At 44.8% G+C, this 13,977-nt stretch overlaps 1 protein-coding gene and 1 non-coding gene across 4 annotated transcripts in view; one reads left to right on the forward strand and one right to left on the reverse strand.

Annotated features, from left to right (window-relative positions):
• APBA1 (amyloid beta precursor protein binding family A member 1) overlaps positions 1–10,227 on the reverse strand; it is a 210,192-nt gene extending 199,965 nt beyond the window's left edge. For 2 of the 3 annotated variants that reach the window (XM_074361665.1, XM_010952751.3), the window contains exon 1: positions 9,992–10,215. The gene's annotated coding sequence lies outside the window, so the exon portion shown is untranslated. Of the gene's footprint in view, positions 1–9,991 lie in introns of all 3 variants that reach the window. The other variant, XM_074361664.1, reaches the window with a different exon arrangement.
• TRNAG-ACC (transfer RNA glycine (anticodon ACC)) lies at positions 4,694–4,769 on the forward strand. Its single transcript has one exon. It is a non-coding gene; the product is annotated as a tRNA-Gly (tRNA).
• Positions 10,228–13,977: the final 3,750 nt, after the last annotated feature.

Genomic DNA, 13,977 nt, shown 5'->3' on the forward strand with positions numbered 1-13,977 from the left:
CCTACCTCACTTTCCTGTAGCCCTTTATCTCTCATTTGCCCCTCTCAGCCAGCGGCCCACTGTGGGAAGAGAAGGGAAGGGCAGGTTTCATCATACCCCCTTTTATAGCTGGCCCAATCTAGAGACTTGTTCAATGTTGGCAGCACCATAGTACCTCTGTCTTGAGCCTTTCCACCCCAGGGTGCAGAGACTGAAGAAATGCTGGTGCAACAGCTACACACATACAGACATCCCACATGGGACGAGGGCATCATAAACAAGGGAGCCCAGCTGGGCAGACGGTGGGGGGGGGCAGGGGGCTGCTGCTGGGCCCCAGGACAAGGGAGACTTGGGGACTGGGAGCTGTCGGGGCCTGCCCCTACCCCTGGACCTGCGGTGAGTCCCCCTTGCCCTGTCCTTTAGTCACCGAGAGAACGTCTGAGAGCCTCAAGTCCCACCTACAATCTAAGTCTGCTCCTGATACAGTTATGAAGAGTGAGATCTAATGAGAAGCAAGTGAGTCACCTGTGCACAGTGCTGAGCCCAGTGCCTGGCGCTCTGTAGCTATGATGTGAACCTGCTTTCATTCACTGAATGGGGAACCTATTGGGCCTTTAAAACGGAGTTGACATGTACCTACATTAGATAACTGGAGAGCCATAAAGAGTGTAATCACACCTGAACATCAGACTAGGTTAGACGTTCATTCCACCCAACACTATGGAAACATTCTACCTGTGGAACAAATTCTAGCCCCTTTAGGACAAAAATCTCCTAGGTATTAGCTCAGGAAAAAAAAAAAGATTCTTGTACTTTCAAGTTATTTGGAAGAGAAGTGGGTGTGAAAACTAGTTTCACATCTGGGAAGAAATATATTAGGTTGAAATTGAGAATTAAGTAACTGAACTGAACACCTAGAACTCCTGGGGCTTGGGGACAGTGACTTGGGAAAGAGGCAGGAAAGGAGGACAGGACAGAGACTAGCCAGACTCATGAGCGATGATCAGTCTGGCGACAAGGTCGGGGCCCAGGCACTTGACATGGTTTACACAGCCTAGGAAAGCTGCTAGATTTAAAAACCAATCCATTCATCTTACTCCACTTTCCATTTTCCACGCTAAAAATTACTTCTTTTGGAAATAAAGCAGCAACTCAAAAATAAAGCTTCCCTTTAGTATTATTGTGACATCATACACCCACACCACCAAATATCCAAATATGCTAATGATGTGAAACAAATTTTACAAACTCTGATGTGAAATTGTTTCCCACAATAAGAAAATAAGCACTCTTCTGATGGTTGTGATACAACAGAACAGCATTTCTTAAACTGCATGTCAGGACCCATGAGTGCTGAAATTAGTTTAGTGGGTTGGCAACCACACAGAATAGAACAGAAAATATACAAGTGCATTATGTATAATAAAGGACAAGTTTTGTTTCAGTGATATGTTTGTGCATGCACGTGCAGGTGTGTGTGTTTACACACACTCATCTATATTGCTAGGCTATGATGTAAACTGTATTCTCCTGAGGAATCACGGTCAAACAAGTTTAAAGGCACTGAAATAGAGTGTGTAGGTAAGTCTAGGATGAAAATCCTAATTCATTGAAGAGCCACGTGAGGGGGTAATTGTTCTCGTTAAGTGGAATTTCTTTATATGACCAGCTCTTCCTCTGCATTTAAGATGTGCTACAATTTACAGGAAATAGGATTTATGCACATGTTGTCAAGTATACCTCTTCTTTAAAATAAAGTATATCTGTCAATGAATACAGAATTGATCTTGGGAATATAAAATGCATCAAGTCAGAAACGTAAATGATTATATTGTTCAGAATGACAGCTGATCACCTGCTTCATGAAACAAAATCATTGCTGTATTTTTTCCACACTAATTAATCCACCATGGAGCAGAAGAGGAGGAGGCTGGAGAGGAAACTTAGTGGGTAGTTATGGTTTTACCACCACCATACCTCAACAACCTCCTATGATCACTTTGCATGTACAAAAATAAGATGAGATTTTTAGTTCCCCCAAAATTAAATTTCAGAGGAGAGAAAGTCACCTTGTGCTTAACTCCATATCCAGTCTCCCATATTATAAAGCATTCTCTCAATTACTCTCTTCTGAATGCCAAAAAGCAAAAAGCCTATTATCTCCAAGATAGCAGGACTAGAAGTCAAGCAATTCATTAATGCTGGATGTGATGGCAACTGATTTTAAAGGGAGAAACCATGTCAAAAACATTTACCTGATAAGACTGAGGATTTTATGAAAAGGAGATGTACGTTTCAGAGGTTACTTGAGAACTATTTGGAGAAGGTGGCCTGAAACAATGGCAGTTAATTCTACATAGGGATGCTTACGGAAGTCACAGGATTGAAACAGGATAGATAAGTGGATGAATGAAGGGGGCCAAGACTTTAACGTCAGTTTAAGTAACTGTTCCTTCACCACTGCTCATAGTGGATGTCCCTATACAAGTCGTGCAGAAGTGCCAGGTTGTGGAGATCACTAACACACACCTACAGGAAGGAAAGAAAAAGACAACTGTTCTTATGCTATGTGAATGGGCACACAGGCCTTGGAATTAAGTCTGCAGCGGCAGCATCATATGGAAATTCAAGAAGTACTATATTTCAAGCTAGCTAGATAGAAATGAATATGCCAAAAGTAGCCTAGTGATGAAAAAGACTGAAGTCAAAGGAGCATTTGAATAAATGATTTTGTAAAATGTGAAAGTAGAAGAATGTCACATTTTTTAAATTACTGATTTTATATAATGTGACTTAAAATATATGCAAGTACATTAATAAATAAGCAGATATTTCATACTTTATCTATATCCCTAAAATGTGCATATTCAAGTTGCTATAAAGCCTTTTAAAAACCCGTCTTGTTGGAAAACTGGGGACTACCTCATAATCGAGGGTACCTTACACATGGGCATTTATGGTTATCTGCATCCCAGATAATTGAGGATTGTCAATAGTTGGCTTGTGAGTGAACATGAACAGCTGTTGCAATACATTAAAATTCCTGAAATAAAATACCAGTAACTGCTATCAAACAAATGCTCATCTGTGAAAAACTCTCTGTGCTGCCCCTGGGCCATGTGGAACAGAGGCTGTTGCTGCACTGCCTCATGTCCCCTCAGCCCACTTCTGAGGCCACCTGTAGCTCAGATAGACAGTTGTCCTGCACACTGCCAGCTTCCCACCTCCCGCCCGCTCTGCCTCTCTGCCTAGCTACCCAAGGGCTTTCCCTGGTGCCTCCAAAGCTTGCTCAGGCTTGTACTGGCAGCACTAAAGAGCTGGAGACTCAGTGTCCCGCGCATTAAATGGTGGATAAACATCCCAGTATCCCCACTGCTTGGTGGACAATCGTAAAGAATGGAGCCTCCACTGCCCACAATGGCAATCTGCTCATGAGCCTGCCTCTGACTGGCTTTCCTTTCTTCCCTGTCTCATTCCCTCCTCCACTCTTTCACATGTGCTTCTTGGGATCACTGCCCAAACAGACTACTTGTACCCAAGTCCTCGTCTCAGGCCCCGTGTGCATAAACTACTTAGCATACTGTGGTGACTCTGTGTCCTCTTTGAAAAACGGCTGTCTGCAGAAATCAAGGTGAAAGAGCCTTACCCTCATTCTTTACTCCTGAATTGCTCAGATCTTTGGCAATGTCTCACCCATTCCTTGCAATGAGTATTTGATGATCCCTTATTAATGCAAAGAGTTTTTCTAGGGGTTGTAGAGTATGCCCAGATGAACAAAATATAGTTCTAGTTTCAAAGACCCTAGGCTTGAGAATGAGACATGACATACGGAAGAAGGAAAGGAACCCTATAACTAAAGAAGATTCAGGCGGCAGAAGAGTGATGTGGCACTTCCAAGGAGGGCCTACTTCCAGCTCACTAGTTTTCATCACTACTCAGAGCCACTCTTCAAGTCTTTTAATTTCAATGTTTGATTGAGGACATGTATCTTTTTATAAACCCAGCATGACTCACCCATAGGTCAGCCGAAATGTGGTACATGGTGATGCAGCCTTATGGGCGACTGATTCAGTACTGAGAGGCAAAGCATCGCATTGCAGGGTCCCTAGGTGACCATGCCATCGATGTGTGATACGACGACTCGGCCAGGTGGAGCAAGGAAACCAGGGAGGCTTCCTTGGTCATGCGAAGCACATGCCCACCTCAGGCTCTCTGCTCCTGATATTCTCTGCCTAGAAGGTGCTTCCCTTAAATATCTGCATGGCTCATTCTTTCACCTCTTTAAGCTCTCTCTGCTCAAGGCCTTCCCTGAACACCCTACACAAAATAACAGCAACCTCCATTACCCCAGTGACATGACCACACTGTTCCTTCCTTGCTTTCTTCTTCATAGTGCTCAGCACCACCTGACATATTGTATATTTGTTTATTTATTCTTTTAATCTCCTCCCACTAAAAGGTCAGTAGTAGTAGGGACATTTCCCCGCTGCTGTATCCCTCGCACCAAGAACGGTGAATGGCAGAGAAAAGGTCCTCAGAGAACATTTGTTGAAGAAATGAATAAATGACTTCATCATTAGAACCCCCAAATCATTAGAACCCCCACAGGTGAGTTTCTGTAAGCTCGTATGGAGTCATGACATGACCCTGTAACTCAAGGGTCTAAAGGGTACAAAATTATGTTGTGAAAAAACTTTTCTAAAGCTTCAGTGTAGGGGGAGGTTATAGCTCAGTGGCAGAGTGTGTGCCTACCATGCACAAGGTCCTGGGTTCAACCCCCAGGACCCCCATTATAAATAAATAAATAAATAAATAAATAAATAAATAAATAAATAAATAACCAACCTAATTACCCCCCCAAATAAAACAATAAATAAAATAAATTAAAAAAGAGCTTCAATGTATGTAGCAGGTATGAATAAATAAAAGTTTTAATTCTATCATAAAGTTGAATAGGCCATGTAATACAACTCATTCAATGTCCTTGGTGTAAATAGGAAAAAAATTCTGAAATTTTAGGTCTTAGATACTGCACTTACTTTACTAAAAAAAAAATTTAATTTATTCATGTATTCATGAGACGAATATTTATTGAGTGCTTCTGATGGGTACGGTGTTGATTCTTTTGCCACGTCCTGCCGTTACAGATGGGAAAGGCTCATCTTTTCTAAAGATGTTCTTTCCCATTATTTTATCATGTTTTATTTATTGAAGCCAGCAATCCCTTAGAGAGAATAGTCACGGGAAACACTTCAGATGGAATCATTTATTTAGCTAATTTTAAAAGTAAATACTTTTCTCTTTTCATTGAGTTTAAGGGAAGGAGGAACCACTGTATTTAACAACATTTAATGCTCACTATTACAAAACTTACACAAGTAGTTGTCAAGCTCTAATTATATAAGCTAACTGGTTCCAGCACAACTTCATGCTCTCCAAACACAGGAGACCCTCACAGCTGGGTGAGGATCTTTTATTCACCCCTAATTGACTGACTGCTACATTTCCACAGCACACAGTCCAAGTCGTCAGTGTTCTACTCATGACCTCAACCTGCCCACCTCTCTTTGACTTTACTTAGAAGACTGTGGCCAAATTCCTTTCTTTCTACCTCAAAGTGCCCACGCTTCTGCCTCCAAGGAGTCCTTCCTTTGCGTTCATGCAGTATACTCCCATCTTCTTGAAGATCCATCCCATCAGTTTGGCCTCTCCCTTACACTTTCAATCTCTCTTCCCTTTAATGGATTCTTTTCCACTTATAAAGTTGGCTCAGGTCTTCCTATACTAAAGCATTACTTTCCCTGCACTTTGCCCTACCTTTGATGTATCAAACTCTCTCTCCCTCCTCACCACCCCACTTCATTAAAAAGGAAGTCTGTCCTCACTGCTTTCATATGCGTCACCCCCTACTCTCCAAGCCCTCACAGCCTGGCTGCCATCTCCACCCACCTCAGAGAAAGTCAAAGAAAGCCAGGAGTCAAATCCAATGGCTCTTCCTTCACTGCCCCTTCTCCACCTTGGAGTGTGCTGTATGAATGACAGGGGCTCCCTCACCTTTCCCAGCTCCCATGACACCAAACTACTGCCACGACATTTCTACAACTGCCCCTTGTTCAGATCCTCTTTTTTCTCTTTTCCCCTCCAATGCAAAGACTACCTCCCAAGGATCCTACCCTTATCCTTTGCCTCTTTGTGCTCCATTTTCTTTACTGGCCATCTCTGAGACATGAAAATTGCTCTTAAGTAGATGACTTACAAATCTCTCTTCATAGCTCTAACCTTTCTCGAAGACCTACATCGGTATTGTAGTTTGTTCATTTGGACAAAACTCTCATGCCTAAAAATGAAACTTCTTTTTCCCCCTCTTCCTCATTCTCTCCTCAAGCTCCTTCCTGACAATGACATAATCATTCTGTTGGCTGAGCCTGACGATGACCTTTGACTTCCCTGCTCCGTGTTCAGATTATTCCTGTATCCTTTCTCTTGAGTCCGCCCTCTCCTCTTCACTCCCACTGCCTCATTTCCTCTTACCCCTAGTATGACAATAAAGTCTAACTGGTCTCCCTACTGCCAGTCTCTCCTCACTGCATTACATCCAACACAATGCTACAAGATTATCACCCTTTCCAAAGCACAGTTCTGGTCCTGTCAACCCTCCTCCTCAGAAACCTTCCAAGGCTCCCTGGTAGTTACTAAATAAAATCCCTACAAAAGTTGCTCCACAACCGTGAATGACCCTATCTTTCTTACCTTCTTTCTCTTTACATCTCTGGGCATCTCCTGCACTCCAGCCAAAGTATACCATTCATTTTCCCCTCCTAGCTTTATTGAGAAATAATGGACACAAACACACCATTCCGTTCCCTGTATGGACACACACTTCCCACCACCAGGCTTTTGCTATGCTGTTTCCCCCTCAAATATACCCTTCCTCCCCTGGCAGCCGAAATTCCACCTATGCACATCTTAGCTCAAAGGCTCCCTATTCCATAGACTCTTTCTTGATTCTTCCTTTTGAAGTCATTGCTGTATCCTGTGAACTCCTATAGCTCTGCAAGCATATTGCTTTTCCAGCACTTAACCATTTTCCACCACTCTTCAGTTAGTTACATGCATGCCCTGTCTCTCCCTCCAAGCCATGAACTTCCTCTGGGCAGGATCTATGTCTCCTTAGTCTTCAAATCTCCAGCCCTCATAACATTTCCCAAACCCTATCCAAAGGCATACAGGGTCTAAGATGTAGTAGACAACTAACAAATATTTGTAAACTAATGATTGCAACCCAAAGGGTTAACTTTGAATTTTACTGCTTGAAATGCTCTCAGCTTTAACAGTTACTCTTCCCATCTTGTAGGATAGAAGTCCCACCTCCCCATGATACTGCTATTTATTTATTTTGGCCCCATGGGTCATTTTTCAAATGTCTTTTATTCCCAAGTCTTCCAAAAAACAAATTAAGAGACCAATAATGGGAAAGAAAAGAATTAATACTCCTTTAAGTGAAGAAAATGCATCCATGTAAAACAATGGCTTGTTACAGGTACAAGGTACAAACTGAATTACAGGATTCAAATTGTATCATTAACCTTAACAGTCCAATCTTTAGAAAGTTAGGTATTGCATTTTAAAAATTATCACAGTTATACTGGAAAGGAAATCATTCATTCCTGAGTCATCAATTGCGCTACTGAACAATTATTCTTTTTCTAAACAGTTTATTTACCTTGGTAATTTCTAATATTCTTAAACTTTCTTGCAAGACATTTACATCTCTGGATTTTACTTGCAAATACAAAGATGACAACTTTTTTTTTTAAAAGCCAAAACCTCTTAGAATGCCTTTTACATTCCAAAATACTTTTCTCAGAAAGAAATTGGCAGAATTAAAAGAGTAAGGAACTAAGATTCAAAATTCATTTTTATAAATCTATCCTTAAATCTTGGATGCAATCCAACAACCTCACATTAAAATTTTAGAAGGCTTGACTTGAAGGACATGGGGAAATTTAATGTTCACAGCTTCAAGGGAAACTGGTCTACAGATCACCATTAATTAAGAGAAGATAAATGGTAAGAAAAAAAACATATATGTGGACAATCCTAACTCTATTATTTTCAATACAACCTCTGCCAAAACAAAACAAAAATTTTTAAAAGAGAAAGAAACCTCTAATGCCAGCGTGTTGTATACTTACTTGTGTAGCTATGATTGCTACTGGCTTTTCAAGAGGACCAGGGCGGCCAGTTTGGATTCTGACAGCAATGCAGTAGAATTTAAGGTGTTACGACTTTAAAACAGGTTTAAAGCAGGTTGATCTAGTCTCATAACATTTCAATAAAGACATATCAAGATATTAAGTGTAAAGGTGCCTTCATTCCTATACATACCGTAGGAAGAACACAGGAGCTGAGGAGTCAAACTGCAGTGGACACACATATGAATATGCTATCTCCCTTCCCCTCCCTCTCTCCCCAGCCCTACACAAGCCTATCTTTATCACGCAGAGACAATTAAACAGCTATAGACTCGGGATGCAGTTCTGTGTCCCAGCTCCCACTGGGTGACTTATTGCCAGCCTGACATTTTCCAGATTCTCTATGAGCAGGCTACATTGGCTTGGAAAGCAGACTCACTGATCTGGGACCCCATCACCACGGGTCTTGAGGGATTTCAGTTTCCAAACGAGACAGGGCACCACCTGGCCATTGTGAAAGCTGGAAGAGTCGATATCACCACAGGAGAAATAAAGTGTCCCTTTTCCTAAGGAAAACGCCCTGCTTGCATGACGCTGACCAAGGAGGGTACCAAACATTTCTCAGTACGATCCTTTTCTTCTTTCAAATACTGGCCCCCATCTCTTATACACACCTCCAGAGTTCATTCTACCAGAACCAACATGAAGATCATATTCTTCAGCCATAAGATTTCCAGTGTTTAAATGTGGAAGGAGAAGGTCTGGCTGACATTCAAAGTTGTGGGGGCAGAGAGAGGGATGTGGCCGTTAAAGACCCTTCTCCTTCAGGTCAGACAAGAGATAAACAATAGAAACTGCAGAGTCAGGGCATCTAAGACCCCCGACGGAAAAGAGGCTGAGGAGAGAAGTATCACAGGATGGAAGGTCCCTTCAAAACCTGGACACCAGTAAGCCCAGAAACGGTAACCATTATCCTATTTCCCTGCCATGTGCCCAAAGCCACATGCACACTTCCACATCCCCATGTCAAGAGACATGTGAAAAAAGGGGGAAGTGAGAGAAAGTGAGAATCCCTACACCCAGCCATCCACAGGCAGAAGCAGAACAGAGGCTGAACTCAGAGTTGCAGGGTAGGAATAACGAACACTGTCCCACAGTCAGCGGGTGACAGCAAGTCAGGGCACCAGCAGATCTCTGGGTCTGGAGAGCAGTTTGGGGAGAGTGGATACAATCACACCAGCACACACACACATACACAGATTCACACACATGGGATTTTACAAATCCGCACCCACCCCACTGCCTCCCTCCACACTCACACACCAAGTGCATCCTGCACACTTGATCCTTACCATCAACACACTCTTTCTCCCGGAGAGGCAGCCGAGAGAGCTGAGGGATCCTAGCGGGGATTCCTGGAAATGTCATCCCCCAACACCTTCGGTCCGCCATCCTCATCCCTTTGGCTCTACCTTTTACTTACACACACACACACGCACGCACGCACGCACACACACACTCACTCACTCCTGCCATGACTATCAGGCCCGCCGTTGCCCTCAAAGCACCGCATCTCAGCGCGCACCGGACACCAGTCGTCCCTATCCTCAACGGCCCCTTCCCCCGCCCCGTTAGCTTGATGGCTAAAGGCACTTCCCCCTGTATGTCGCCGGCTGTCCCCTCTCATCCGCACTATTGTTCCTTGCAGCCCCTCTCGCGCCCGAGGGCGCCCTTCGGCGAAGACCGGGGCTCCGTCGAAGGCAGCATCAGCGCCGGGGACCCCCCTCCATTCACCCACCCCTCCCTGGCGGTGGTACCTTGCTTGACAGCTGGGTCCGCGGGCCCGCGGGAGCAGGCAACGCTAATGACAACGTTGGTGCCAAGCCTGGGAATAAAGCTCCACTCCAGACGCTCCTACCTCCAGCGCCACCATCTTCTCCCGCCGCCGCCGCCGCCGCCGCCGCCACCGCCGTCGCCGCCACCGCGACCGCAGCCGCCCTCGCCCAGCTCCGGCTACTGCTCTGCAGCCGCCGCTCGGGCCCCTCCGGTCCAGCGGCCCCACCCCCTTCTCCCCACCCTCCCGACCGCCCCTCGTGACGCGCGCCGGGCCGAGCCGGCCGGCTGGAGAGGGAGGGCGCCCGTGGTGGGGGGTGGGAGGAGACGCGCGCACGCCGCGTGCTAGGAGCGCCCCTGTCTCCCACGCCCACCCGCGCGCACCCGCGGCGCGCGAGCCCGAAGCAGCTGGGCGGCGTCCTCCTCCCGCCGCCTCTGAAGCGCCCTAGTCCCGGCGCGGGTGGGCGTGTGGGGCGCTGCCACCTCTCGCCGTCCTTCGCGCCCCGGCTCGGTCAGGTGCGTCCTGGCGTGCGCGGGCCCCGCTGGAGCTTCCCTGACCGCGGCTGCGGGCCGAGCTCACGGAGCGGCAAATGCGGCTGCCTCTTCGGCGGAAGCCCAGAGGGGTCCCGGGTTCCCTCAGCAGCGGCCCTGGCCAACCTCTGCGGGCAGGAACAGGCCGCGCTGCGGGACCACGAAGCCGGGCCGCGGCTTCGGCTCCCGCGGGCTGTTCCCTCTGCTGAGTTACTACCGAGCTTTCCCGCTTCTCTTGGCCCTTAAATGCTGCTTGCTCTTAGCGGCCCGGCCGGCGCACAAGACCCCCTCAGAAAAGGGGGTGCCGGTGTCTCTGGAACGCGCTGCAGACCTGCGTTGTGGCCGCTAGGGGGAGAGCCTCTCGGGTTTGGGCGGGAGCGAAGCTGGCCGCCTTTGCAGCCCTGGAAGGGAACTGCCCAGTCCTGCGGGAAGAGCGGAAAGCCTCTGGATTGTGATGCCGGGAGATGCTCGGCTTAGTTTTTCTACCCGCTTCTCTATTCTGGTTGGTCAGAATTTAGTGTATTTGAGCCTGGCTGAGGGCATCAGCCCCAGATAAACCTGACAGAGGGAGGACGGGAGGGGACTTTTGCAGCAGGGACCAGGTGGCAGGTGCTGTGTGTTAATGAAAAGCAGTGGGATGGACAGGCCTCAGGAGACCTGGGTTCTGGCGCCAGCCTCACCTGTAATTGGCAGTGTATATGAGCGAAATTGTTTCCCCTCTTCACAGGTTTCTCAGTAATATGAAATTATATTTGCACAAAGCCTTATCGTTTGCAAAGCCATCTTCATGCACATATTCTCATCTAGTAAAATGAAGCCTTGGTTATCCAGATCCTTTGGGAAAGGGATCTTTTACCACACCGTTTTTCCGTATTATTGTAAGCACAGTGCCTCCAGAAAAATCTGGGGATGTAGCCTGAAGCATTCTTGAAGTCTTGTGTTTTAGCTATAAAGTTTATATGACCTTGCATTCTACTCCATGATGATTTTTTTTTTGCTTTAACAAAGCAAGCAATAGCTTACCTCTCCTCAAAAAGATCTTTTAGTAAAATTGAAATTGAAATATATACTAGGAAGGTGTATCGACATTACATACTTACCTTTTTTTTTCCAGTATTTATTCGACATGTATTCCAGACAAGGTCCTTGTTCTTCCTGAGCTCACAGTACGAGGGAGGAAACAGGTATTAAACAGTCAGAATAATAAGTGCAACTGTGATCAACTCTCAAGTGCAAGGGTGCTAGGGTTCACAGGGAAACCTAATCTAGACCCCAGGATTGGATGAGGCTTTCCAGGGAAATAACCTTTCAGGTTGCCCAGGATAGGCAGCACTGAGACACTTCCAGGTAGAAGGAAACGTATAGAAGCCCACCCAGACTGGGCTGGAGAGGCAGGCAGCTGTGGCCAGAACCTGTAGAAACTTGTAGGCCTTTTAAAATAAGGATTTTATCTTGTGAGAAGGTCACTGAAAGTCTGTAAGAGCTGGGAGTCAGTGATCATGATCACATTTCAGTTACTGAAAGATGGGCGAGGTAGCTCTGTGAAGAAGTGATTCATGGAGGGTTAGGGTCCAGGACAGAAAGACTCTGAGCCCATGACACACCCCTGCTTATAAACCTGGTGAGTATTTAGGGGTTTTAGTTTTCACACTGACTGCTCTTCTGTTTGTTTTTAGTGCCTCTGTTTTCACATGTACCAGTTTTGGGGCCTTTCAGACTGCCTCTCTGTAATAGTCCTTTTTTTTGTTACTTTTAATATGCTGTGGTTTTAGGAAGGAAATTGATCTTGTTAGAATTTCAGGTTCAGTAAGGGGATATAGGTTCTGAGTGAGGAGCTCTTTTCTGTGATACACTTGGTGTCATTTAGTTTGTTAGCTCAGTAATCTCTGCTTATTTTCTACTTTTGTGTGTACATTGAGGCAAAATTCCTTGATGCATGAATGAGAGACACATTATTTCTTTAATAATATAATACCTTTTCCTCAAATCTTCCATCACAGGGTTTTTGTGCAGATTAAAGTATGTGAAATTACAAAGTATTTAGTGCCATATAAAGGAAAGTAATCATTATTATAATGCCAGCTTAGAGACCTCCAACACTAATTAGTTACCAAATATCCACACCTGAAAACTCACTCCCTCCTCTTCTCCTGACCCTCCCATAAAAGCACAGAGATGCCTATTCCTTATGGAAAGCACACACATTGTCTGAAGTGTTCATGTTACCCTTTGTGTCTTGGCTGGCAGGAAACTCAGGCCAAATTTGCAGGTCATTGTAGGAAATGGGTAGATCCACACGACATTCATATCTGTGTCATAGCTCTTCCTCTGGTCTTGTTCTTATATTGTATCTATGGTTTTCCTGTGCCTGCTTTATTGCTATTTTTCTACTTTATTATAGGCATTCCTATAAGCCACTTCAAATATTTGTATTCACTCACTTTTTAAAAGGGTCAGAACTGCTGTTCAATGTTTCAGAAGCCAGTATATAAAATTCTGGCACCCTGTCAGCCATTGTAGCAGGTAACAATACTATGGACACTGTGCCAAGTAGCTTGGGTTGAAATTCAAGCTTTGTCCACCATTGCATGTGGATCAGAAGCCTCTGCATGACAGTTTAGAGCCTCCTATCGCAAAAAACCCCCTCCAGTTTGTCCCCCACTGGCTCCTAGATAATTTCCTTTAGTGTGATCTCTGAGTTTCATCAGCCTGCCCTGTACCTGGTACAAGTATTGTTTGTCACTTGATAAGAAGGCAGGGATCCATGAACTTTTATTCATTTAGGTTTCTTTTTGTCAACAAAGACCTGAAGATTCCAGGATTCACTAAATACATTCAAACTTCACAGGAATCACATGTCTCTTTTGGTAGCAATAGGTACTTCCCCTTGATTTCAAGTTCCTTAGGGATTACCTTCTTTCTGTCCCCTTGAGCTGAGGTTGTATGTAGAACAAACACTCAACAACCTTCAGGGAATAGGGTTTTTCTTGAGGATTTCAGTTTTGCTAACATTTGATAACATAGAAACCTTTCTAATATACAGTATAGTTATTTTTGTCACAGGATTTTAAATGTATGGACAAAATAAACAGTTACAAAATGTCCATATCCTAAACTTCAATAAAGTTACTTTTACATGCTGATTCTTATTTCACCAGCTTTTTTCTAGACATACATTCTATCCTGGCTTCAGACAGGTCCCCATCTTTCTCTTTCTATTCCCCAAATAGGTCAGGCTCCCTCTCTCTCTTCCTTGAATCACATTCACTGTGCCCTTTAATGATTCCCACCAGCGTTTTGTACAATGGCTATGCTTACCTGATAACTAGAAGACATTCTGGTTCTATATATAGTAATTCTGCCACTGAAAATGAAATTTCTGAATGAAGAGTGTCATGGGAACATACTGCCTTGTTTAAAAGGTTGCATACCCATCCCT

The sequence above is a fragment of the Camelus bactrianus genome, chromosome 4, assembly GCF_048773025.1.
Source record: "Camelus bactrianus isolate YW-2024 breed Bactrian camel chromosome 4, ASM4877302v1, whole genome shotgun sequence".
Taxonomy (NCBI): domain Eukaryota; kingdom Metazoa; phylum Chordata; class Mammalia; order Artiodactyla; family Camelidae; genus Camelus; species Camelus bactrianus.